The 27846-nt window shown below is 43.2% G+C and overlaps 1 protein-coding gene across 3 annotated transcripts in view; it reads left to right on the forward strand.

Moving 5' to 3' along the window:
* ahdc1 (AT hook, DNA binding motif, containing 1) overlaps positions 1 to 27846 on the forward strand; it is a 295652-nt gene that overhangs the window by 13617 nt on the left and 254189 nt on the right. The window contains exon 1 of one of the 3 annotated variants that reach the window (XM_063034904.1): positions 19594 to 20009. The exons of the other annotated variants lie outside the window; for them this stretch is intronic. The gene's annotated coding sequence lies outside the window, so the exon portion shown is untranslated. Of the gene's footprint in view, positions 1 to 19593; positions 20010 to 27846 lie in introns of those variants that run through there. 3 annotated transcript variants of the gene reach the window in all.

Raw genomic sequence — 27846 nt, forward strand, 5'->3', positions numbered from 1 at the left:
TTTCAAAAATTAGCTCTCTACATTGAAACTATCTTACGTGGAACATAGGACGTCATAGCACAGCATAAACCATTTGGCCCACAATGTGCTGATATTTTAATCTACTTTAAGATCAATCTAACCCTTCTCACTCATATAGTCCTCAGTTTTTTCTATCATTCATATGCCTATCTAAGTGTCTCTTAAATGACTTTTAATATATCTGCCTCGGCCCTAAGATATAGGAGCAGAATTAGGCCATTCAGCCCATTGTGTCTTCTATTCCATCATGGCTGATTTATTATCCTTTTCAATCCCATTTTCCTGCCTTTTCCCCATAACCTTTGCCCTGACTAATCAGGAACCTATCAACCTCCGCTTTAAATATACTCAATGCCATGCCTTTCACAGCCATCTGTGGCAATGAATTTCACAGATTAACCATCTTTTGGCTAAAGAAATTTCTTCTAATTTGTTCTAAATGGATGTCCCTCTGTTCTGAAGCTGTGCCCTCTGGTTCTAGACTCTCCCAGTACAGTGGAGACAAGATCCTTTCCATGTCCATTCTGTCTAAGCCTTTCAATATTCAATAGGTTTCAATGAAATTCCCCCCCGCCCCCCAAAACTTCCAGTCCCTTGTAAGTACAGGCCCAGACATCAAATATTCCTCATACGTTAATCCTTTCATTTTCAAAATCATTCTTGTGATCCTCCTCTAGACGCTTTCCAATGTCATCACATCTTTTTATCGATAAGGGACCCAAAACTGCTCACAATACTCCAAGTATGGTCTTACCAGTGCCTGATAAAGCCTCAGCGTTACATCCTTCCTCTTATATTCTAGTCCTCTTGAAATGAATGCGAACATTGCATTTGCCTTCCTCGCCACCCACTCAACCTGCAAATTAACTTTTCGGGATTCCTTCCCAAGGTCCTTTGCACCTCGGATTTTTTGAATTTTTCCCCATTTAGAAAATGGTCTGGGCATTTATTTCTTCTATCAAAGTGCATTATACACATGCCTACACCATATTCCATCTGCTACTTTGCCAATTTTTCCAGTCTGTCTAAGGCCGCTACCCCTGGAAGGGCATTCCACACACCCAGCACTGTCTGTGTAAAATACTTCTGACATCCCCTCTATAATTTCCTTCATTCATCTTAAAATTATGACCCCTCATATTAGCCGCTTCTGCCCCAGGGAAAAAGGTCTCTGGCTGTCTATTCAATCAATGCCTGTTATCACCTTGTACAGCTCTATCAAGTCACCTCTCATCCTCCTCCGCTCCAAAGAAAAAAGGCGCTCAACCTACCTTCATGTGATGGGCTTTCTATGTAGGTAGCATCTTCAGGGGTTACAGAGCAGGGCATGGCTTTTACATAGATTCATAGATCTTCTCTTACCCCTTCTCTCCTCTTCGCCTGTCTCTGGTGCCCCTCCTCCTTCCCTTTCTCGCACGATCTACTCTCCGCTCCTAACAGATTCCTCCTTCAGCCCCTTATTTCTTCCACCTCCCAGCTTCTCACTTCATCCCCCCCTTCCTCTCTCACTTACCTATCTTCCCCCTTACCTGCCTTCACCTATCACTTGCCAGCTTGTAGTCCTTCCTTTCCCCACCTCCTACTTTCTTCCCCCTTAATTTCCAGTCCTGACAAAGAGCCTCAGGCCATTACGTTGACATTTCTTCTTCTCTATAGATGCTGCGTGACCTGCTGAGGTTTTGTGTGTATTTTCTGAGTGTTGCCCTGGATTCATGGCATTGTCAAGCTAATGATTTTAATCTAATACGATCTCTGCAGAAAGCACCAATGCCACTCATGTCCTGTTTGAACAACGCACACTTTGGATAAACCGTGTGCTGAAGGGCTAGCTCTGATGTAACAGCCGCTCCAACTTTGCCTGTTTGTTAGTCTTAGATACTACTCTAGGTTGTAATGCTCCTGATGGGCTGGTGGTCCTGCACCACCACCTTCAGGAACAGAAATGACCCAGTAACCATCAGGCTCCTGAGCCAGTGTGGATAACTTCATTCACCCCAACTGATTCCGCCATTTATGGATTCGCTTTCAAAGATGCTACAACTCACATTCTCAGTGTTATCTATCTGTGTATCACTGTCCATCCATCTAATTCCTTTATTCTATTGTGAATGTCTGCAAGAAAATGAATCTCAGGGTAGTATCTGGTGACATATACGTACTTTGATAATAAATTGGCTTTGAACTTTGGTTCTGTGGGAATAGAGATTCCAGGATCTTCCTACACACTGGAGTATGTTATTACTGCTGTAACTTGTCGCATACAAGCACGATCTGTTTTAGCAGGTGTGAGATCCTGGGTGTTGTAGCTGATGTGGGAGTTGCCTACATTTGCATTCATAAAGTTGGACATGTAATTTTATCATTCTGCCACATACATTTGGATAAAATATTTAAATGATTACAGCTTTGAAGCAAGCAGCATGAATATTGATTTACTTAATCCTCAAGCAACCGTGTACCTCGTGTGTACTCACTGTAGAGTTTGTGGTGCACTGTGACTAAATTGTACCTTAACTCTCTTTATTTCATGCCTGGCGGTGCAGCGAGGTGGTGTAGTATCCGTGAGCCAGGTGAGCTGGGTGTGAATTGCAGTAATGGTCTTTGATGTCGGCCAGAGCACCAAAATTTGACATAGTCTCTTCCTGATGGAGAAGGTGGCATATTGACTTCATTAATGATGGGCTGCCGCCAGATGTGATGTACCGATTCTGTTCTGCTCTCTCAGTAGTTGGGAGGGAGTAAGGTTCAACTAAGAAATGCAGGGCAATTTGTCAAACTTGAGTTTGTCATCGGCACAAGTGCATGTGTGCACAGGTGCAGTAAAAAGCTTACTTGCAGCAGCATCATGGGCACATGGCATCAAATAAGCAGCGTTCACCAGAAAACAAGCACAAATTATACACTGCACTTACAAGAACGAATGCAATTAGAAAGTTAGTCCATTTCAGTACAAGGTGTTGCTGAACTGTAGTGATTAGGGTTGAGCTGGTTGGTGGTTGAAGGGAAATAAATGGAGAGAAAATTTTAAAAATCCAAGGTGCAAAGGGACTTGGGAGTCCTCATGTAGGATTTCCTAAAGGTTAATTTGCAGGTTGAGTCAGTGGTGAGGAAGGCAAATGTAATGTGAGCATTCATTTCGAGAGGACTAGAATAGATGTAATAATGTTGAGGCTTTATAGAGTATTCTGAGCAGTTTTGGGCCCCTTATCTAAGAACGGGTGTGCTGTTATTGGAGAGAGTTCAAAGGAGTTTCACAAGAATGATTCTGGGATTGAAAGGCTTATCATATGAGGAGTGTTTGGCTCTGGGTTTGTACTCTCAGGAATTCAGAAGAATGAGGGGGAATCCCGTTGAAACCTATTGAAAACCAAAAGGCCTTGACAGAGTGAATCTGGAGAGGATCTTTCGTATGGTGGGGGAGTCTAAGACCAGAACTCCGTTTAGAATGTAGATGGGAGGAATTTCTTTAGCCAGATGGTGGCAAATCTGAGAAATTCATTGCTACAGGTGGATGTGGAGACTAAAGGCTGATTTATACTTGTGCGTCAAATGGACGCCGTAACCTACTCAAGTGGCCTATGCGTATTGTGAGCATTTATACTTGTGCATTGGTGTGTCTGCATCGCTCTGCAATTCGGGCACGTCGTGCATGCTCACACACCTGCCCATGCAAGGCTTCATGGTTATGGTAGTCTTTCTCGGGGTAAACAAGTTTAAAGAGAGCGCCTTTTTTCGTAAAAGCGAAATGTGTCTTCCATGATTTCGGAGGTCTGTAAAGCTTTATGGAAAGTATTGCAGCCAGAGTTCCTTCCCTGCCCGTCAGTCGCTCAATGGGAAGCTGTTGCAGTGTAGGAGGAAATGCGATGCTACCAAGCGGACCAATCACAGTTGTTGTGGTCTGCATTGCCGCGATGCGTAGTTACATCTTGGGAGAGGTTCGCGTCAGGCTGCGGCGTAGGGATCCGCATAGGCTCTGTGTAGGGTTTGAGGCAGAAGTATAAATCAGTCTTGAGTCATCAGATATATTTAAGGCGGAGGTTGATAGATTCTTAATTAGGCAGGGCATGAAGGGATGCGGGGAGAAGGCAGGAGATTGGGGCTGAGAGGGAAAATGAATCAGCCATGATGATGTGTTGGAGCAGACTCGATGGGCTGAATGACTTAATTCTGCTCCTATATCTTATGTGTTATGGAAGTAGTTGTTCTTGAGCCTGATGTTGTGGTAGTTGTGAGAAGTGGCATGGTCCAGGTGGTAGCAATCCTTCACGATGCCTACATGAGGCAGCAAATTCTGTAGATGCTACCGGTGGTGGGGGGTGACATGCTAGTGATGTATTGGGCTATGTCCACTTCTCTCTGCAGCTTCATGTGTTCCTCTGCATTCATGTTGTCGAACCAAACTGTGATGTCACCAGATAGAATCTTTTCACAGGTCCGTAAAGATACCTCATTTGATAGCAATTAAATGCATCACAACCTGATATGGAAATACCAATGATCTTGAACAGAAAATCCCACAAGAAGTTGAAGATATAGCCCAGTGCGTCATGATTAAAGCCCTCCCCACCATTGAGCACATCTATATGAAACACTGTTACAAGAAAGCAGCGTCCATCATCGGGGCAAACTCCCCCCACCCAGGCCATGCTCTCTTCTCGTTGCTGCCATCAGGTGGAAGGTACAGGAACCTGAGAACTCTCACCACCAGGTTCAGGAACAGTTATCATCCCTCACCCATCAGGATATTGAACCGAAGGGGATAACTTCACTCAACCTCACTTGCCCCATCATTGCAATGTTCCCATAATCAATCGACCGACTTTCAAGGACTCTTCATCTCATGTTCTCAATACTGATTGTTTGTTTGTTTGTTTGTTTGTGTATGTATGTATCTGCACAGTTTGTTGTCTTCTATAGTCCGGTTGAACACCCAAGTTAGGTGGTCTTTCATAAATTATGTTGTAGTTATTTTTCAATAGATTTATTGAGTATGAAAACAAGAAAATGAATCTCAAGGTTGTATATGGTGACATATATGTACTTTGATAATAAATTTACTTTGAACTTCAAATTAAATGCAAAACTATTTCAATTGTTAAATGGAAAGTTTGTCCAAGTGATTCCAGGGAATTGGAAGCTGCTGCAAATAGGTACATTGAATATTTAGCAAGGCAAATGAAGTATTGACCTGTGCTCCAAGGGGGCGAAGCAGCAAAACAACAGGGTGTTCCTACAATCGAACTAGACATCGGTGAGACCACACATGAAGTACTGTGTACAGTTCTGGTCTCATGATATCAGTGAGGTATATCTGCATTGGAGATGGATCAGAAATGGTCTCACTGGTGCTCCAGGGTCATGCAAGGTTGAGAGGTTGGGCCTGTACCTGAAAAGGAATGGGTGTTTGATGGTCTTTTTCGTGCATTCCTTTGGGGTTTCTTTGTTTTGTGGCTGCCTCTAAGGAGCTGAATCTCAAAGTTGTATAATGTATGAGCACTTTGATAATAAATGTACTTTGAACGTAACAGAGGGAACTTCATTCAGACATGAAATAATGAGGCCTGTTGGCATGGGAATGTGGGGAATGTTATGAGGATGTTTCTCTGTTGTTGAGATCTCAAGCTAGGTGAGATAATCTCAGAATTAGAAGTTGTGCATTGAAGGCAGACATGGAGAGGTACATCTTCAGCCTGTGGATAGTCACTCTATGGCATTCTCTATCCCAGAGATCAGTGGAGGCTGAAATTTTGAATATATTCGATGTTAAGAGAGATTTTTGTCATGGTGATGGAGACCGTTGATGGTTATGGAAAACGGCCAGTAAGTTGAGATCAAAGTAAGATCAGTCTTGGTCTCATTGAATCAAGGAGCTGTGAAGCCAACGTAAGCTGCTGTTTCTTGTTTGCTTTTGTTTGTGATAGAGTCACAGAAAAGTCTATCATAGAAACAGGCCTTTTGACCTAATTAGTATATGCCTAGCCATTTAAACTGCCTACTCCTGTCGACTTGCACTGGGACCGTAGCCCTCCATACTCCTACCACCCATGTACCTATCGAAACTTCTCTTAGACATTGAAATTGAGCTTGAATGCACCAATTACACTGGCAGCTCGTTCCATACTCTCACCACCCTCTGAGTGAAGAAGTTTCCTCTTAAGTTCCCCTTAAACTTTTCACCTTTCACCCTTAACCCATGACCTCTAATTGTAGTCCCACCCAACCTCATTGGAAAACGCCTGCTTGCATTTCCCTATCTGTACCCCTCATAATTTTGTATACCTCTATCAAATCTCTCAATCTTCTATGTTCCAAAGAATAAAACCCTAACCTAGTCAAGAGGTTATTGTTATGTATTTTGTACTCTAGTCTGCTCACAATTATGTTGAGAACTCAATGCAGATTCACTATCAAAGGAATAAAGGTGTAGACTATTTTCTAAACAGGAAGCAGATTCACAAATCAGAGGGCAAAGGGACTTGGGAGTCTTTCTGGAGGATTCCTTAAAGGTTAACCTGCAGGTTGAGTCAAATGCAGTATGAGCATTCATTTCTAGAGGATTAGAATAGAAAAGCAAGGATGTAATGTTGAGGTTTCATAAGGCATTGGGCAGACCACATTTGGAGTATTGTGAGCCATTTGGGGCCCCAAGTCTAAGAAAAGATAGGCTGGTGTGGAGAGGGTCCAGATGATGTTTATGAGAATGATCCTGGGAATGAAAGGGTTAACATTTGAGGACTGTTTGGCGCTGGGCCAGTACATGTTGGAGTTTAGGAGGGATAGCATTGAAATATACCAAATATTGAAAGACATGCTATAGATATAGTGTAAGTGGACAGGATGTTTAAATTACTGAGGGAGTCTAGGACCAGAGGGCACAGCCTCAGAATACAAGGACATTCCTTTAGAACAGAGATGAGGAGGAATTTCTTCAACCAGAGGATGGTGAATCTGTGGGATTCATTGCTATGGAGTCATTGAATGTATTTAAAGTGGATTTTATAGCTGCTTGATTAGTCAAGGTGTCAAAAGTTATGGGGAGAAGGATGGAGAATGAGATTGAAAGGTATAATAAATCCGCCGTGATGAATGGTGGAACAGACTCGATGGGCCAAATGGCTTAATTTTGCTCCTACGTCTTATGGTCTTGCATATTTTTGTGACTTCCGTGTGCTATGTAATGATATTTTCGGTTCTATTCAAATCTCTTAGCTCTGTTTGAGTTTGGTGATTAGACATTCTGCCTTTTGGCACAGGGCTGTGTCTATTAAAAAGACCATTCAGCGGAACTTTTGGCATAGAGCTGTTGAGACCTGGCATACTACAGCACAGAAACAGGCTCTTTGGCCAGTCTAGTCTGTGCTGAGCTATTAATCTGCCTAGTCCCATCGACCTGAACCTGGATCATAGTTCTCCATAAACCTCCCATCCATGTACCTATCCAAACTTCACTAAGATGTTGAAATTGAACCACACTCTTGTGAAAAGTTCCTCTTTGTCCCCCTTAAAGATTTCATCTTTCACCCTTAACTTTTGATCCACCCAACCTCAGTGGAAAAAGCAAATCATAAACATGAGATTTGTGCAGATGCTGCGAATCCAAAGTAAGAGACAAAAAATGCTGGAGGAACTCAGTAGGTCAGGCAGCTTCTATGGAAATGAATAAACAGTCGACACTTTGGACTGAGACCCTTCTTCAGGACTGGAAAGGAAGGGGATAAAAGTGATGGGAGGAGGAAAGTGATAGGTGAAGCTGGGTGGGTGGGAAAGGTCAAGGGCTGGAGAAGAAGGAATCTGATAAGAGAGGTGAGTGGACCTTAAAGAAATGGAAGGAGGAGGGGCACCAAGGGGAGGTGATAGGCAGGTGAAGAGAAGAGGTAAGAGGCAAGAGGCCAGAGTGGGGAAACAAGAGGAGCGGAGGGGGAGGGAATTTTTTTTAACCTGAAGGTGAAACCAAAGCCCACTTGCATTTACCCTGTCTCTACCACTCATATACCCACCTTGTACCCCGTTCTGTTGTTGTTTATTGACTCTTGAAGATCAAAGTATCATGGGTGTCCATCCACAGTTATCCATGACGCAAGTGGCTTTCTCAAACTCTAGAGAATCAACAATGTCTTATTAGGGTCTTCCATCCCATATAGGCCAGAGAGAGTACAGGCAGCGAATTTAATTTTTTATGATCTTTATTAAAGATAAAAGGAAAAAATTAAAGATTAGCTTTATTTGTCACATGTACATCAAAACTGAAATGCATTATTTTTATTAATGACCAACACAGTCCAAGGATGTGCTGGTGACAGCCCACAAGTGTCGCCGTGCTTCTGGCACCAACATAGCACGCCCACAAGTTAATAATCCTTGCGTCTTTCAAAGCTCAAATTCAATGTTAGTTCAACGTAAATTTATTACTGAAGTATGCTTATGTCACTGTATACAACCCTGATTCATTTTCTTGTGGGCATTCACAGTAGATAGGATGAAATAGCAGGGGAATTGAGGGTTATGGGGAAAAAGGCAGGTATGTGGAGATGAATCTATGGTCTGATCAGACATTATCTTATTGAATGGCGGAGCAGGTTCAACGGGCCAGTTAGCCTGCTCCAGCTCCCATTACTTATATTATTATATTCTTAAATACAAAAGAATCAATGAAAAACTACACACACAGACTGACAAGCAACCAATTTGTCAAAAAACAAAAAATTACAAAATAAAAACAAATGATAAATAAATAAGGGATAAATAATATAGAGAATGTGAGTTGTAGAGTCAACCGCTATGTTACCATGCCTAGCGTAATACAGAACAAATTAATAAATATTTATTCATAAATAATAAGGAAAAGCCCTGGTTTGAAACAAAAGCAGAACCACTTGTTTTTTAAATCAAAATTCCAGATTTAAAAAACTGGGTTTAAGCGGCAAAGGTGGGTTTCGAACTTCGGTCTTGAGATCAGTTGTGCAGGCTTTTTGGATCACTGGCCCGATGACTGCCGTGTTGCCAGCCAGGGCTAGATTCACACATTCAGTTCCAAATTTGAATGAACAGCATTTGCAAATCTTTTGTTTCAGCATTGTGCATTTCTGTACTGTAGTGAATTTTTTTCAGCATGCATATTTAAATAGAAGCATTAATATATTTGCATAGATTGATTTTGTGATGTTATTTTTGATCCTGTAAGCTCTGGCAGAGTACTTTTGGTAACGTGTGCTGCCGTGGGAGATGCCTGGTTCCTTTAGTATCAGTTAATCTGAATCTTTGATTTTAAGGTGTAGTTGACCAATTTAAACACTTGCTTCGAACCAGGGTTTGTCTGATTATTTATTAATAAATATAATAATTTCATTTTGCAGACATACGAGCTTCAATGAAATGCTATTCTCTTGTTAAAGGCATAAAAGCTTAATGCTATTTTGAAGCAAATTCTGGATCCAGAATCAGAGGCAATGAAGGCGCTATCACCCGTGGGTGAGGAGTTAAATTTGGGGATGGACGAGGGCAGAGGTCTCAGAGGGTAAATGGGTCTGTAAGGAGGGAGTTGCCATGAAGGAAGAGAACCTTAAGACTAAAGCTTTGGAGCAGCACGGTGTGGGTAAGGAGGGCAGAGGTCTCAGAGGGGAGCGGCACGGTAGTGTAGTGGTTAGCACAGTGCCTCACAGTACTGGGGACCGTGGTTCAATTCCCGCTGCCGCCTGTAAGGAGATTTTACTTTCTCCCCATGAGCGCGTGGGCTTCCTCCGGGTGCTCCTGTTTCCTCCCATTGTCCAAGAACGTACCAGTTAATCTGTTAGTTGGTCCCTGATTAGGCCAGTGTTAAATAGGGGGTTAGCCGGCCGGTGGTGTAGTGGCATCAGCACTGGACTTTATTTCAAATCTAGCTAGCTCCTTGCACCCTTTCCATCCGTGCTGGGTCAAGCTAGGAACTTAGCCTTATGAAAAAATAGTCATACAGCAAAAATGCTGTCCGAAGCGCCACAAAGTGTAAAAAGGAACAACAAAATTGGGGTTTGCTGGGCCACATGACTACAGAGGTTCAGAAAAAAATTTTAAAAGACCAGATTAGATGAATTGCTAGTTTGATTTCTAATAGCTAATCCCCCACTCCCTCTGGCAAACTGATAACGACAGGAGACTCTCTGCAACTCACCTGTTATGCTTCCTGACAGCCCCCTTCATGAATTACAGTATTTATTAAACTTGCTTTGCCTGCATGTACCTACATGTACTCATTAACAATTCCCAAATGTTTAAAACTGCAATGACTGTCGCTGTGTCCAGTGTCACATTATGCCCTGACAATCACCATTAACAAAGTGTAATTTAGCTTAGACTTTTCACTAATAGGAAGAAAATATCTCCATTTTACCCTTCCATTACCTCTGTTCAGTTGTCTGAGGCCACATATTTGTGTTAGAGTGATTGTCATACAGTTTTAACCTTTGGGATTAAGTTGCAATCATTGAAGTTCAAAAAGTTCAGAGTAAGTCTATCATCCAAGTAAATGTATCCAAGTGTATTTCACCATATACAACCCTGAGACTCATTTTATTGCAGGCATTCACTGTAAGTACAAGGTAACACAACAGAATCAATGAAAAACTGCACATAACAAGATGGACAAACAACCAACGGGCAAAAGACAACAAACTATGCAAATACAAACTTAAAATAATAATTGCCTGTTTCTTTTCCGTGGTTGCATCCATTCTCATGTGTCCTGGAGAAAGGACCATGTGGTATCCAAAGTTCAAAGTAAATTTATTATCAAAGTGCATACATGTCACCATATACAACTATGAGATTTATTTTCTTGCAGGCATACTCAATAAATCCATAATAAAATAATATGAATCTCATTCAATCATTATGAATCTAATTGGTCACCAGAGGAGCATTTCAGTACAACACACTGGATCAACTCAGTGGGTCATGCAGCAACTCTGGAGAAAAATAGACAATTGATGTTTTGGCCAAGACCTTAGTTTGGATATCAAGGAATTAAATTCAATCAACTTCAGATTAATCTGGAATTCAAGAAGCATTTCTCCAGCAAGTTCTCTGTATCGACATTTAGCATCTGTCTATCTCATACTCCTTTCAGACTTTGAAGGTTCTTTCTTCCAAGTATTCAGATGAGATGGGTAGAATGAGCCTGATCCAGGAGAAATGTTGACATGGTGGTGGACTTAATTATTCACAGACCTCGTTTTTGTGTGCGCGTGTGTCTACATGTGTACGACATAGAAATAACCCAAAAGTCTTTGATATCCTTGCATTCTGATACAAGGTTTTGACCTAAAACACCATCAGTTCAAAGTAAAAGGTAAAAATTCAAAGGAAATTTATTATCAAAATATACTTATGTCACCTTGAGATTCATTTTCCTGTGGGCACACTCAATAAATCCATAATAGACTATTAATCGTAACAGAATCCATGAAAAACCACCCTATCTCAGACGTTCAGCCAGTGTGCAAAAAAAACCAAAATGTGCAAATACAGAAAGAAAGAAGTAATAATAATGAGTGAATAACCAATAAATATCAAGAACTTGAGATGAAGAGTTCTTGAAAGTGAGTCCATAGGTTGTGGAATCAGTTTAAATTTACGGTGAGTGAAGTTGTCCACGATGGTTCTGGAGCCTCACGCTTGTTTTGCCTAATTGTGCTGCTGACAGGAGTTGTGCATCTCCAGAAGCACGTGATTGCACATACAACTGTGTCTAGTTTTTGACATAGTAAAATGCATCTTCCTCCTTCCTCCCTGCTCTGACAATATCATGGAACACTTGTATTTCCAGAGGGAACAGCCTCAGAACAGAGGGACATCCTTTTAGAACAGAGATGAGAAGGAATTTCTTTAGCCAGAGGTTGGAGAATCTGTAGAATTTGTTGCCACAGGTGGCTGTGGAGGCCAAGTGTTTGGGTGTACTTAAGGCAGAGATGAATAGATTTTTGATTAGCCAGGCCATGAAGGGTTATGGGGAGAAAGCAGGAGACTGGGGCTGAAAAGGAAATGGATCAGTCATGATGAAATGGCAGAGCAGACTTGATGGGCCAAATGACCTAATTAAGCTCCTGTATCTTGTGGTCTTTTCATGGCATTGAAGGAAGCAGTTTGGCCAGCTCATAGATCAATCCTATTCTCCTGGTGTAACCTATTCTCTCCACGTCTGGAATATCCAGACGTCAAAGGGAGAATATGCAAACTCCACACAGTCAGTAGCAGAGAACAAGACTGACCCTGAGTCAATGGAGCTGTGAAGAATCATCTCTACTAGGCGCACGGTGACGTAACAGTTAGCGCATCGTTTTACAGCGCCATTGACTGGGATTCATTTCCTGCCGCTATTCTCCCATGATCCCATGGGTTTCCTCTGGTTGCTCTGGTTTCCTCCCACAGTCCAAAGACGAATGGATTGGTTGGTTAATTGGTCATCATTATCATTATCATCATCATTATGTGCTATGTCGTATGACGTTTATGATCATGGTCTTTGGTCATGATTGTTCTTGGCAAATTTTTCTACAAAGGTGGTTTGCCATTGTCTGCTTCTGAGTAGTGGCTTTACAAGAAGGGTGGGCGACCCCAGCCATTATCAATACTCTTCAGAGATGTCTGCCTGGCGTCAGTAGTAACAAACCAGCACTTACGAGCAGCTGGTGCACATCACACTACCATCCACCACCCACTCCTATGGTTTCACGTGACCCTGATCAAGGAGCTAAGCAGGTGCTACACCTTGCCCAAGGGGAACCTCTAGGCCAGAGGAAAGAAGGGGCACCTTATATCTCATTTGTTAGAGATGTATCTCCACCTCCCCACCCAAATTGGTCACAGGGGTGTAGTTGTGCAGCGTGGGCTTGTTGGGCCAGAATGGCTGTTACTGTGCTGTATCCCTGAAATTAAATTACAAGTTACATGACTGAACTACCCCTTCAAGGGACTGGGACTGATCATGACCGGATCAATTCACCGGCAAAGCCATCTGAAGTTTCAATGATGTGATGGGAAAAGTGTTGGTTGTCGGTCGTTTGCGATGATGATGTTTGTCTGTACAGCTCATCAACTATGCGTTAAAGAGCTGCACATAGGAAACCTGCGCAGGAGTTTTATAGTGAAAAAGCCATTCAACTGGGGCAGTTCCACTCTCTCGGCTTCAAAAATCTTGGTCCAATGGTACAAAAAATCGTCTCGACTGGAGATGACCTCGGCTGCAGTGGGTAGCCATGATGCCTTCTCTGCCTTGTCATGCCCTTTGCTCTCCACGGAGCGTTGCAGCACCGCCCTCTTGGTTGTTGGATCTTGTAGCTGATCTCATCTGCTCAGTCCGTTGGAACTGGCTTCGCTTGCTGGGATAGGAGGTTTCCAACTGTCTCACTGGGGTGGGAGGTTCCCAGCTACCCTCACCTGGTTTAGCCTGCCTGTTGGAGAAGTATACCAGGGTGTGGCCACTGTCGCATGCGGATAGTTACTCGGAGCCACAGGCGGGAGCTGGGTGGCAGGTGGGGACGAAATGTGGACAAGCTGCTCCTGGGCGGAGCACGACAAGCCTGCCGCCAGAGGTGCCATCCCTCCCTGGATGCTGCCTACACCCTGATGGGAGAAGTACTGTGAGGGAAAGAGACCCCTGTGTAAAGTCAGAAGCAATCGCTGTACTCATTCGATCCTCCTATGTATCCAAGATGCCTTGGCCGTCAATGTCGAGGTTTTGAGAACAGCAGCAACACAGACAAAATGCTGAAGGAACTCTGCAAATCAGGCAGCATTGTGAGAATTAATATACAGTCAATGTTTCGGTTTGAAACCCTTCATCAGGATTTGTGAACGATGAATGGTTCTGGTCCGAAATATTGAATCTTTATTCCTCTCCATAGATGCTACCTGACCTGCTGAGTTCCTCGAGTATATTGTGTATGTTGTGAAATTTGGCAGCAGTACAGTGCAAGATATTAAAAAATTTACTAGAAGTCACAATAATAAATAAATAGGTGAGGAGAGTGGACATTAGGAGAAAGGGAAGGAGGAGGGGACCTGGGAGAGGTGATAGGCAGGTGAGAAGAGGGAAGAGGCCAGAGTAGGGAACGAAAGAAGAGGGGAGGGGAAGGGGGGAAAAGTCCCAGTCTGAAATGTCAACTGTTTATTCCTCACCATAGATACTGCCTGACTCGCTGAGTTCCTCTAGTGTTTTGTGTGTGTGCTGCTGTATATTTCCAGCATCTGCAGAATCTCCTGTGTTTTCATGAACAGCAGATGGTTTATTGGTCTAAACACTGGGAATGAACTGTAACGTTTTAACAAAGAACTCTGAACAGAACACGGTCGATTATCATGCTAGATTCTGGCTTGGTATTTCGAATGATTTGAATAAATTTTGAAAATAATCTTCGAATATTAGATTTTGGTGGCATGCTTTAATCTACCATCATCACTACAATTAGAAGATGAACTGATTTTATCGAATAGGGAAGAGATGTGTTATAAATCGAGGGTTACAATTTTCAGACATTCAGAACATATAACAGTATAGCACAAGAACAGGTCATTCGGCCCACAATGTTGTGCCAGACTAATTAAATTGCAACCCAGTCAAGTTTATTTGCTGTATATATTTACATGTATTAGGAATTTGCTGTGCTGTGTTGGTCAGGGTGTGACATGCAACAAAAAACATTCAATGATTATAAAGAAAGAATTATATAAAAACAAAGTTAGAGGTTAAAGTATGGATATGGAATAAAATTTGCATAAATACATAAATACCAGCATGTATTTACAATGTAAATTTAATTATAAAAAGTGGTTTAAAGTGTTTACGGTTCAGTGCAGTAACTGAGGTAATAGAGGGAGGTGGGAGGGAATCTAACTAGAATGGTTGATCAGATTAACTGTCGGGGGGGGAGAGAGAGAAACTTTTAAGATGGCGTGAAGTATTTGTTTTATTAGCCCTATAGCGCTGTCTAGAACAGAGCTCTTGGAAAAGGCATTTTGCAAGGAGGGTATTGTCCGCAATGATTTTTCCTGCCAGCTTCTTTGACCTGGACACACACAAGCCCTATAGTGATGGTAGACTGCAGTTGATGACCTTTTCTGCTAACCTGACGATTCACTGTAGCTCCAGCTAAACCAACCCCTTCTGCCTACGCAAAGTCCATAATCTTTCATATTCCTCACATTTGTGTGCCTCTCCCTGTTCTTTGCTTTTTGAGTGTTATTCTTGAGATTGCACAGTTTTAGTTCGAGCTTCAGACGCGAATAGGATTCTAAATCTTGGTGAAAAGTAATACAGAGATTGTGCTTTTCTTCACATTTTAACATGGAATCTCATTGCAACTTATTGAAGGTTGAAAGGCCTGGATAGAGTGATGTGGTGAAGATGTTTCTTCTGATGTGAGAGTCTAGGATACAGCCTCAGAATAGAGGGGTGTCCATTTACAACGGAGGTGAGGAAGAATTTCTTCAGTCAGAGAGTGGTGAATCTATGGAATTCGTTGCCACAGGCAGCTGTGGAGGCCAAGTCACTGGGTATATTTAAGGTGGAGGTTGATAGGTTCTTGATTAGTCAGGGTGTGGAAGGTTACATTGAAAAAGAAGGAGATTGGGGTTGGGAAGGAAAAGGATTAGCCATGATAAAGTGGCAGATTTGATGGGCCTAATGGCCTAATTCTGCTCCCATGTCTTATGGTCTTATAATTGTGATGGAACTTGACTAGTTGAATCGACGTGAAGTCCCACAACAGCACAGACAAGTGAGGGAATTAAATGCTGCAATCTTTTTGTTCCTGATGTTCTGTTAGAGTGAAGGTAGTTTAATTGCTTCTAATGATGGTAAAAATGAGTTTCTCAGGAAACATGATTGCCAAGCTGATGAGCGGCATTTCTGAGCACCTGGTTTCTAAAGACAAATCCATCGCTTTACCCCAAGGCATTGAAGGCCACTGTGGAATTTTTTTTGTGTTTCTTAGCCTGTGCTTTTGTTCTGTGTACAACACCTCTGTTCTCTGCAAGGAAATATTAATTCAAAGGTGTTGCCTAAAAAGAATGCATTTTAAAATTGGTATTCTACTTAAATGTTATATAACTTGTACTAGGAATCTGAAGGGGGATTGTTTACCCTAACGGCGGCTTGTACCTGGGACACACTGTTGGAGAGAGTGGAGGAAGCAGGTCAGGATCAGGTTTATATCATTGATCTATGTGGTGAATTTGTTGTTTTGCAGCAGCAGTACAGTGCAATTCATAATAAATAAGACCTACAGTAACGTGCAAATGTCTTCAGCATATATATGTGTATGTATGTATGGAGCCTAAGACTTTTTCATAGTACTGTTGTAATTTTATGTATTACACTGTACTGCTGCCACATAAAAAAACAAATTTCATGACGTGTGAGTGATGATAAACCTGATTCTGATATGGGTCTCTGTTGTTGACTGAGAGTGGGAAGTGGGCAGGGAGAAGGGAGTTATGGTTGGGAGACGGGGAAGGGAGAAGGGAGGGAGTGGGAAGCAACAGAGAGATATTCAATAATTATCAATAACCAATTGTTTGGAATCAAATGACCTTGCCTGGTGTCTCAGGGCTGGGTTTGTCTGCACCTGCACCTCCCTGCACGCATTCTCTGCCACCCGTCCCACACCTCTCCCTCAGCACTTCACCCTCGCCATTCCCAACATCCTTTGTTCCCACCAGATTGACAAATTCACTGTCTGCTCCATGTTGACAGATACAGTACTGTGCAAAAGTTTTAGGCATTCTATCTATCTATATGTATCTGTAAGTATATGTATATATGTGTGTACATGTACAAACTTTGTATATATGTGTGTACATGTACAAACTTTGTATATATATGTGTGTGTGTGTGTGTGTATGTGTAGCCCCCCTGGCCCGCCTCGGTCGCTTGGCTTGCTGTCGTCTAGGGAAACAGCCCTCGGCCCCGGCAAACTGGGTAATTAGTTTGTGTGGATGCTGTATGACGTACCCCACCCCGCCCAAATAACAGACAACACACCAGATACGATTAAATGATTTACAGTTTATAGATATTACTGGAACTATATAATTAACAGAGAATAAAATATAAAAGGAAAATAAAAGGCGCCACACTTATCAAAGTTCAATCTCTTCGTGCACAAACAGTTGGAGCTCAGGACCCTTCTTCTTCACCCTGCGACCCCTCGGACCACCTCGACTGGCTGCCTGGAACCAACAACGGTGGTCGACCAGAAGCTCCACATGAGTCCGTCTCTGTCTCCTCTCCTCGCCGAACGCCCTGCTCGGGGTCCGACCCCGTTAGCGGACATCACAGCACCTGGTCCATCCTCTGTCTCTCTCTCTCTGGCCTTCTGCCACAAAACCCCACGCATACAGTATCTTCAAATACACCAAAAACATAATAACTATCCCAATTGGTTCGTAACATATTCTTAACACACTCTAACCCAAAACAAGCTGCTAGCGCAAAACTTTCTCAGCGTTTAACATAACAAAGAAGCATTCCCATGTATAACATAACAAAGAAGCCATTTTAATTAGCTTACACAGTAACATAAAAGACGAAACCCCCTTACCTATGTATTTTCATATACTCATTCTTAAGTCACTGACAGTGTTTAGGAAGTGTTAGGAGAACATTTGAATCACCTAGGCATAGAAGGCGATGGGCCAGTTGATGGAAGATGGGATTAAGAGGGATGGGACCACACTAGTTGGCATGGATATGTTGGGCCAAATGGCCTGTTTCCATGTTTTATGATTGTATTGGTAGAGTTGATGCAGTAATTATATTCTTTAATTCTTTGAAGATTAGCTTTATTTGTCACATGTACATCGAAACTTCAGAGGGATGGATAAGGAGGTGTAAGATGTGCCTTCTCTCCGCCAGCCTGCAGGTCACCCTTGGGCAAGGTGTAGCACCTGCTTAGCTCCCCCCACCCCCCGGATCAGTCAGGGTCACATGAATCCATGGGAGTAGGTGGTGGATGGTCGCGTGAGCAGCTGGTGCATATCACAAGTCCTGGTTATGTGACCACTGATGCCAGGCAGACAGACTCTGAAGAGTGTTGATAATGGCTGCAGGGGGCGGGGGGGGGAGGTGTCACCTGTCTTGTAAAGACACTTCCCAGAAAGAGGCAATGGCAAACCACTTCTGTAGAAAAAATTTGTCATGATCAATCATGGTCAAAGATTATCCACATCATACAACACGGCAAATAACAAATGAACGGACATGGAAATGTACAGTAAAATGCATTATTTTAATCAAGGACCAACACAGTCCATGGATGTTCTGGGAACAGCTCACAAGTGTTGCCAATGCTTTGACTTGAGGTGAAATTTTGACTTTGTACGTGAATGTGGTCTATTTACATTTGATTTGTTGCAAAGATGATAGGTGATGCAGATTGTAAATATTCAGCTTGGTTAACAACCCTAAGCCTGTCTTTATGTTACAACCCTCAAAGTTGCCACCCAAGGTGATAAGGTGGTTAAGAAGGCATATAGTGTGTTGGCTTTCGTTAGTCAGAGGATTGAGATCAGGAGCCACGAAGCTCTGTAAAATCCTGGTCAGACCAGACTTGGAGTATTGTGTTTAGTTCTGGTTGCTTCATTATAGAAAAGATGTAGAAGCTTTACTCACAACACGCTGGAGGAACTCTGCAGGTCGGGCAGCATCTGTGGAAAAGATCGGTCAACGTTTCGGGCCGGAACCCTTCGTCAGGACTGTAGGGGGAAGGGGCAGAGGCCCTATAAAGAAGGTGGGGGGAGGGAGGGAAGGAGAAGGCTGGTAGGTTCCAGGTGAAAAACCAGTAAGGGGAAAGATAAAGGGGTGGGGGAAGGGAGGCAGGGAGGGCATAGGCAGGAAAGGTGAAGGAGGAATAGGGGAAAACACAATGGGTAGTAGAAGGAGGCGGAACCAAGAGGGAGGTGGTAGGCAGCTGGAGGAGGGGGCAGAGTGACATAGGGATAGGGGAAGGGAGGGGGAGGGAATTACCGGAAGTTGGAGAATTCTATGTTCATATCAAGGGGTTGGAGACTACCTAGACGATATATGAGGTGTTGCTTCTCCAACCTGAGTTTAGCCTCATCATGGCAGAAGAGGAGGCCATGTATGGACATATCTGAATGGGAGTGGGAAGCAAAGATGAAGTGGGTGGCTACTGGGAGATCCAGTAGAGAGGGAGCAGAGGAGATTTACCAGGATACTGCCTGGATTATAGAGCATGTCTTATGATAGGTTGAATGGGCTTTGGGCTTTTCTCTTTGGAGTGAAGGAGGATGAGAGGTGACTTGATAGAGGTGTATAAGATGATAAGAGGCATAGATCAAGTATACAGCCGGAGACTTTTTCCCAGGGCTGAAATAGCTAATATAAGGGGGCATAGGGGGCATGTCAGAGGTAAGTTCTTTACCCAAAGAATGATGGCTGCATGGAACATGCTGCCAGGCATTGTGGTAAAGGCAGATACATTAGAGATATTTAAGATATTCTAAGATGGGCGCATGGATGGGAAAAAAGGAGGGTTTTGTGGGAGGGAAGGATCAGATTGATTTTGGAAAGGTTGGCACAACATCATGGGCCGAAGGACCTGTACTGTGCTGTACTGTTCTATATTAGCAGACCCACCTCCCCTCTCTCCTCGTAAATGTTTTTTTATATTTATATATATTTATTTCTAAATTCTGTATTAGGGGACCTGATGTGAAGTGGTTAACTATACGGGTTACCCCCCAGGTGGGTAAGCAGAACAGAAACACAAGCATAGAAGCTTCCTGCAACAGAGGTGGGCTCTGAGCAGCAGAAGAAGAGTTGAAAGAGTGAATTGGAAAAAAAAGATGGATTTTGATGAATCTTTTAAAGTCGAGTGAAGCTTGGAAAGTTGAGGGATTTGGGATGTTCCAGAGCATGGCGCCAACCCAGCTGAAGGCTTTGTCTGCTTATTAAGCAGGAACACGAAGCCTTACCCGATGCCGTCTGCAGGCTGGTGAGTTTTGATCTCAGTAAAGAGCTGACAGGACTGTTGGCTCTCTTTAAACATTAAACATTTAAAAGCTGTCCCAGAGATCACCAGGGAGCTGGAACTTTAATGATTAAAATGTAGGCTCTGCCTGTGTGGCAGCTACAATGCAGTTGGGCATGAAAGATAAGCAAGCTGACTACCTCCTGTGTGTGGTCTGGTACTGGACACACAATCCCAAAATGGCTTTGACTTCAACTATAATACATTTATCCAGCTGAACAGCTTCACGGTGAACTGTATCGTGGATCTCTGAGGCTGCATTCATATCACAGAACAATGGTGGGCCCTTCTGCCCATGAAGAACACACAGCACAGTACAGGACCTTGGGCCCAATATGTTGTGCCAACCTTTTAACCTACAATAAAATCAATCTAAACCTTCCCTTCCACATAGTCCTGATTTTTCTTTCATCCCTGTGGCAATTTTTTTTGAGCAGAGAAATTAACACACAATCATTGAAAGTTCAAAGTAATATGAAGGTACATTTATGTCACCATATACAACCCTGAGATTAATCCTCTTGCAGCCATTCACAGTAGAACAAAGAAACAACAGAATCAATGAAAAACTGCGCTCAAAGACTGACAAACAACCAGTGTGCAAAAGAAGACAAACTCTGCAAAGGCAAAAAAAAAGTAGGTAAATAATACTGAGAACATGAGTTGTAGAGACCTTGAGAGTGAGTCCATAGCTTTTGGAATATTTCAGTGTTGAGGTGAGTCAAATTATCCACACTGGTTCAGGGATCTGATGGTTGAGAGGTAATAACTGTGTAAGACCCAAGTCTAGTGTACCTCCTACAGGACAGCAGGCGTGAAGAGAGAGCATGGTGTGGATGGTACGGGACCTTGATGGGTGCTGCTTTCTTGTGGCAGCACTCTATGTAGATCTGGTGAGTCGTGGCGCATCTGCAAGTGATCTCCCTGGGAACATGTATGGGGCTTTTATATTCCATGCAGTGTTCAGATGGCGTATTCGCTGATGACATTGTGTGGCATTTTGTTAATTCACAGTCCTTTAATATCCTGGCAAGGCTTGGAAAGTAATGACAGTGCCGAGTGGTTATATTATTGGAGCAAACAGCTGGAAAATTTAAATTCAGTGAGAGAAATCTGGAATTAAAAACAAAACTCTGGCACTGATTCCTGTCAGTAATGATGGTGTGAAAGTGCCAGATTCGTCAATAAACAACTCATTCAGATCGTTGGTGTGCTTCAGGGAGGAGCCCTGCCCTGTTACCACAAGCAGCCATGATCCCGAACATAGTCACCACTGAAGTGGAGCAGAAAGCCACTCAGGATGAGACCGCAGTGTCTACCCTTCTTCCTTACAGCCGGAAGGGTGGCCATTCGGCCCAGTGAATTTCTGCAGGGATACTATCTCAATCTCATTTACCCCCCTTACTCCCCGAGAATGTGGAGAGTTTGGGGGATGGCAGAAGCTGGAATCTGAAGCAACACAAAAATCACTGGGGGAACCCTGCAAGTCGGGCAGCATTCATGGAGAGAAATGGGCAGTCAACGTTCCAGGTCGAGACCCATCACCTTTTTTATTTATTAATCAATAAACAGGCTCTTCTGGCCCTTCAAGCCACACCGCTCAGCAACCCCCGATTTCATCCTAGGACAATTTGCAATGACCAATTAACCTACCAGCTGGTGCGTCTTTGGATTGTGGGAGGAAACCAGGGCACCTGGAGAAAACCCAAGTGCACAGGGAAAGGATTGTCAAATTTTCTTACAGAGATTGCAGGAATTTAACTCTGAATTCCGACGCTCAGCCCTCATAATGTCGTGGTTACCGCTATGTTACCGTTATTCCCAGCCTCTGACCTGCCCTGGTAGCCACAGTGTACAGATGACTACTCCAGTTCCCTTTCTGGTCAGTGGTAATGCTCAGGATACTAATAGTGGGGGATTCACAGTTATAGTCATGTCACTGAACATCAGGGGCAGATAGCTGGATTCCGTTTTGTTGGATAACATCGCTCTCTGGTTCTTGGATATAACTATGATTGAAAGAGTGCAGAGAAAAGGATGCATTGACATTGGAGGGGGTTCAAAGGAGGTTCATGAAAATGATTCTGAGATTGAAGGGCTTTTCATATGAGAAACGTTTGATGTCACTGCACCTGTACTCACTGGAATTCAGAAGAATGAGGGCAGGGGATCTCATTGAACCTATCGAATGTTGAAAGGCCTCGATAGAGTGGATGTGGAGAGGATGTTTCCTCTGGTGGCAGAGTCTAGGACCAGAGTAAACAGCCTCAGAATAGAGAGACGTCTATTTAGAACAGAGATAAGGAGGAATTTCTTTGCCACAGAGCGATGAATCTGGAATTCATTATCATGGGTGGCTGTGGAGGTCAAGCCATTGGGTGTATTTAAAGCAGAGGTTGATAGATGCGTGTTTATTCAGGGCATGAAGGGTTACAGGGAGAAGGCAGGAGATTGGGACAGAGAGGGAAATGGATCAGCTACAATGAAATGGAGGGGCAGTCTCAATGGGCCAAGTGACCTAATTCGGCTGCTATGTCTTATGGTCTTATCATCTAAAATTTGCAAGGGTGTTGCTGGGACATGGGGACCTGAGTTAAAAGGAAAGGTTGGATAGGTTAGGTCTCATTCCCTGATAGAGGTATGCAAAATGATAAGGGGTATGCAAGCAGGCTTTTTCCACTGAGGTTGGGTGAGACTAGAATTAGAGGTAAGGGTGAAAGGTGAAATATATAAGGGAGATCTTCTTCACCAGAGGATGATGCAAGAGTGGAATGAGCTGCCAGTAGAAGTGGTGGATATGGGTTCGATTGCAATGTTTAAGAGATATTTGTGTAGGTACGTGGATGGGACCAGTATGAAGAGCTGTGGTCCAGGTGTGGGTCAATGCGACCAGGCAGGATAACAGTTTGGCACGGACTAGATGGGCTGAAGGGCCTATTTCTGTGCTATTGCATTCTATAACTCTAGTGTTTGTGTCTCATGCTCACCCAGGCCTGGATAGCATCCAGGTCTTCCTGCTTTTGGATGTGGGCTGCATCATTATCTGAAAAGTCATAAATGGTTCTGAACATTGTGCGGCCATCATTGATCATCCCTTCATCTGACATTGCGACTGGTCCATAAAGATTGATATATTTGGAATAATTAGTTTATAATCACAGTTTCATCGACTGAGTAATGACTTCACAATTAGTAAGATGGCATTGTCAAATATCATAATAAAATTTATAAAAATTATATAATAGCAAGACCTTGATAGTAATGTCTCGATAAGTACAAGGTCTGTGAGATATTCAGTGACCAGTTTTTTTAAAAGTTCGTAATTAAATCATTCAGAAATTGTTATACAGCAAGAGAACTTGCCCTTCAGCCCAACCTGAGAAGCAACTTGGATCCACTCCAACTTGCCTACCAGAGCAACAAGTCCACAGCAGATACCATCTCATTGGCTCTTCACTCAACGCTGGAAGATCTGGAGCAAAGGTCCATACATCAGGAGGCTTCTTACCAACTACAGCTCAGCATTCAATACCATCAGCCCCTCAGAACTAATCAATAAGCTCCAAGACCTTGATGTCAATACGTCCTTGTGCAATTGGATCCTGGATTTCCTAACTTGCAGAGCCCAGTCGGTTTGGATTGGTAATAGCATCTCCTCCGTGATCTCCATGTGTGCTTAGCCCCACTGCTCTACTCGCTTTATACTTGACAACTGTGTGGCTAAGCACAGCTCCAATGCCATATTGAAGTTTGCTGGTGATACTACTGTCATAGGCTGAATCAAAGGTGGTGATGAATCTGCATGTAGGAAGGAGATTGAAAATCTGGTTGAGTGGTGTCCATAAGACATAAGAGCAGAATCAGGCCATTCAGCCCATTGAGTCTGCTCCCCCATTCCATCATGGCTGAACCTGGATTCCACTCAATCCCATACACCTGCTTTGTCGCCATAACCTTTGATGCCCGGACCAAACAGGGACATAACAATAATCTCTCACTCAATGTCAGCAAGTCCAAGGAGGTGATTATTGACTTCAGGAGAAGGAATCCAGAGGTCCATGAACAGGAGGAACAGAGGTGGAGAGGGTGTTATTGTTTTGGAAGACCTGTCCTGCACTTTGACCATTTCCCCACTTGGCTGGTCTTGGACTTTGGAAGCCTGAGTCAGGCCAGAGGTCCAGCTCATGTGACCAGCCGCTGAACGGCTGGGTTCATCATTCAGGAGAACTGTGGTACAGGGAGGTGCTGAGGAGCAAGCTCAGGTGTACATCAGGGTGAGATGGTGTACAGATGCCAGCCTTCTTCACTGATTGTGCGGCTTGATCGGGCAGCAGTTAGCGTAACACTTACGGAGCCAGTGACCCAGCTTCATTTCTAGCCACTTTCAGTAAGGGGTTTGTATGTTCTCCCTGTGACCACGTGGATTTCCTCCCACATTTCCAAGACATACTAGTTAGTGTTAGTAACCCGTACATCCTGATGAAGGGTCTTGACCTGATATGCCTCTCCACGGATGCTGACTTAACTGCTGAGTTCCTCTAACATATTGCGAGCACACTTCTGTGGATTCCCAGCATCTGCAGGATTTCTTATGTTTAGGGTTAGTAAATTGTGTGCATGCTCCATTGTCACCGGAACCATGGCGACACTTATGGGCTGCGCCCAGCACTGTGTTGGTCGTTGATGCAAACAGTGCATTTCACTGTATGTTTCGATGTACTCATGACAAATAAAGCTAATCGTTATCTTAATCCGGTGTAAGCATCTGAAAACGCTTCATTTACTTAACTATTCAAAATCATTTGTCAGTTCACATGTCTTTTTTGTATTTTTTTAAGTTGAAATAAATTGCTCCTTTTGAATCTATTTGAATGTCAGTAATTATTGGATTCATTTGAAAACATTTGAAAAGCCTATGACCACAGAAGCCTATTAAAGGTTTACCGGGTATATAGATAGGTTAATTCAATGAGCAGTGATATGGCAAGTGTAATATAATAGAGCAAATCCTAATGAAATATTGTCTGTTTATTCCCCTCCATTTTCGAGGGATGATTGATAAGTTCGTGGCCTAAGGTAGAAAGAGATGAGTTATGCAGCTCTTGTTAAATGCACATGCAGGTCAATTCTTTGAGTGATTATGCAGAAAGTTTGAAGTTAATAACTCATCGGGGTGATTGATAACTTCGTGGCCTAAAATAGAAGGAGATGAGTTATTAACTTCAAACTTTCTGCATAATCACTCAAAGAGTTGACCTGCATATGCATTTAACAAGAGCTGCATAACTCATCTCCTTCTACCTTAGGCCAAGAACTTATCAATCACCCCTGCTGTGGACACTTTCTGGAGGTCCAAGATCCGTATGCTCCACGACCGCTGGACTAAATGTGTAAAGCAGACTGAGGGTAGCAGACACCAGCAGAATCAACAAACTCATTCGTAAGGCCAGTGATGTTGTGGGGATGGAACTGGACTCTCTGACGGTGGTGTCTGAAAAGAGAATGCTGTCCAAGTTGCATGCCATCTTGGACAATGTCTCCCATCCACTACATAATGTACTGGTTGGGCACAGGAGTACATTCAGCCAGAGACTCATTCCACCGAGATGCAACACAGAGCGTCATAGGAAGTTATTCCTGCCTGTGGCCATCAAACTTTACAACTCCTCCCTTGGAGAGTCAGACACCCTGAGCCAATAGGCTGGTCCTGGACTTATTTCCTGGTATAATTTACATATTACTATTTAACTGTTTATGGTTTTATTACTATTTATTATTTATGGTGCAACTGTAACGAAAACCAATTTCCCCTGTGATCAATAAAGTATGACTAAATGTAGGAGGGGACTATGTTGAAAAATAATTGTGCTAGGTTTTCTAAAATTGACTCCTTCTACCTTAGGCCACGAACTTATCAATCACCCCTGGTATGCTGTATGGCATCCTCCAGCACTTTGTGTGTGTTACTGAAGATGTCCAGTAGCTGCAGAAACTCCTGCGTTTATAATATGGTAAAGGTGGCAGGAAACCAGTACTATGCAGAAGTCTAAGGCACATAGATAGATCACTAGGGTGCTAAGGAACTTTTGCACAGTACTGTATTTGTCAAGGTAGAACGGAGAGCAGATTTGTAAATCTGGTGGGAATAATGTTGGGAATGACGAGGGTGGAGTGCTGCAGGACGAGTTTGGGACAGGTGATAGAGAAGGAGTGCCAGAGTTGGTGGGGGGGATGGGTGCCGTGAGTACAGGCACACCCAGCCCTGAGACACCCTGCAAGGTCATTTGATTCCGAACAGTCGGTTTATTGATCATTATAGAATGTGTCTTTGGTGCATCCCACTCCCTCCCCTCACCCTTCTCTCTTTCCCAACCATGATTTCCCTCTCCCTGCCCCCTTCCCACTCTCAGTCCATAATAGAAAGCTATATCCGGATCAGGTTATCATCACTCACATCTGTCAATGAAACTTGTTTTTTTGCAACAGCAGTACAGTGCAATAGATAAAATTACTACAGTACTGTGCAAAAGTCTTAGGATATATATATATATATATAGTGTGAAATTGCCCAGCGTGAAATGTTCAAGACCACCAAATAAATATAGCTGACATCTCTAATTATGTTTGATAAGCTCACATAATCCATTTGAGCAAATAACCCCTGCGTGTCCGATGTTTAGGAGTGTACTTTGTGTTGGATTTGCCCTCGAGAGCCAATCTCTGCTCGTGATTTGGATTCCTTTATTTATCACATGTACAGTAAAATGCGTCGTTTGCGTTAACAACCAGCGCAACCTGTGCTGGGGCAGCCTGCAATTGCTGCCAGACATTGCTACGCCAACACAGAATGCACACAGTGTTCAGCAGAGCCAGCCCTTTTGTCCCACTCACACACCCAGACATGCACGCACATGCACACAGGCCTTTAACCCCAGACCAGGCCTCCAGTGGACCTGGAGACATCGGGCCTCCAACTTCCCTAGTGGATGTGCAGACTCACAGTCAACAGGCCTCTAACTTCTGGACCTGCTGACCCAGGGTTTCGACCATCATGTTAAAATAAGAATGATCAGAGATGAGAATGTACTTAGTTGTTCAATAAATGCATTTAAGATATTTAAGAAGCTGTTAAACCATATAAGAGGCTCTTTACATAATGGGCATAACTTAGAACTTTGCTCTTCAAATAACTTCAATTTCTGGTCCTCACTTGGCACCTGCTGCAGCTGGAAATGCTGCCCAGAGATTCAACATACTTCTGTTCCTCCTCTCAGTGGCCGAGGGTGGAATAAAGGTGGGCTCTGCACATGATCATGCACCAAAGAGCAGTTAGAGCTGTGGCTTCTGGTGTGGTTAGGGAGTAAAGACATATCACAGCTGTGTCAAAACCGTTACAGTTTCTCAGTTCAGTTGAAAAAGGAAAACGCATTCTGTTTATCAAATATTGTCTTTCTGTCCCACTGTGGAGATCTTGCTCACCTCTTGCTTTCCCTGAATGCCTTGCTCAGTTCATCTTGCTTTGAAATCATAAACAGTTTTCAGTTCATTGAGACTCTCAATTACATAAAGGAGAACCCTATCAAAGGCAGTGGATTCGACCCAGTTCATCACGGGTAAAGCCCTCTCAACCATTGAGCACATCTACATGAAACACTGTCATAGGAAAGCAGTGTCTATCATCAGAGATTCTCGCCACCCGTTGCTGCCATTAGGTAGAAAGTACTTGCATCACCAGGGTCAAGAACAGTTACTACCCCTCAATAGAATTGAATTGAATTGGATAGAAGGGGATAACTATATT

This window comes from Mobula hypostoma, chromosome 28, assembly GCF_963921235.1.
Source record: "Mobula hypostoma chromosome 28, sMobHyp1.1, whole genome shotgun sequence".
Lineage (NCBI taxonomy): Eukaryota > Metazoa > Chordata > Chondrichthyes > Myliobatiformes > Myliobatidae > Mobula > Mobula hypostoma.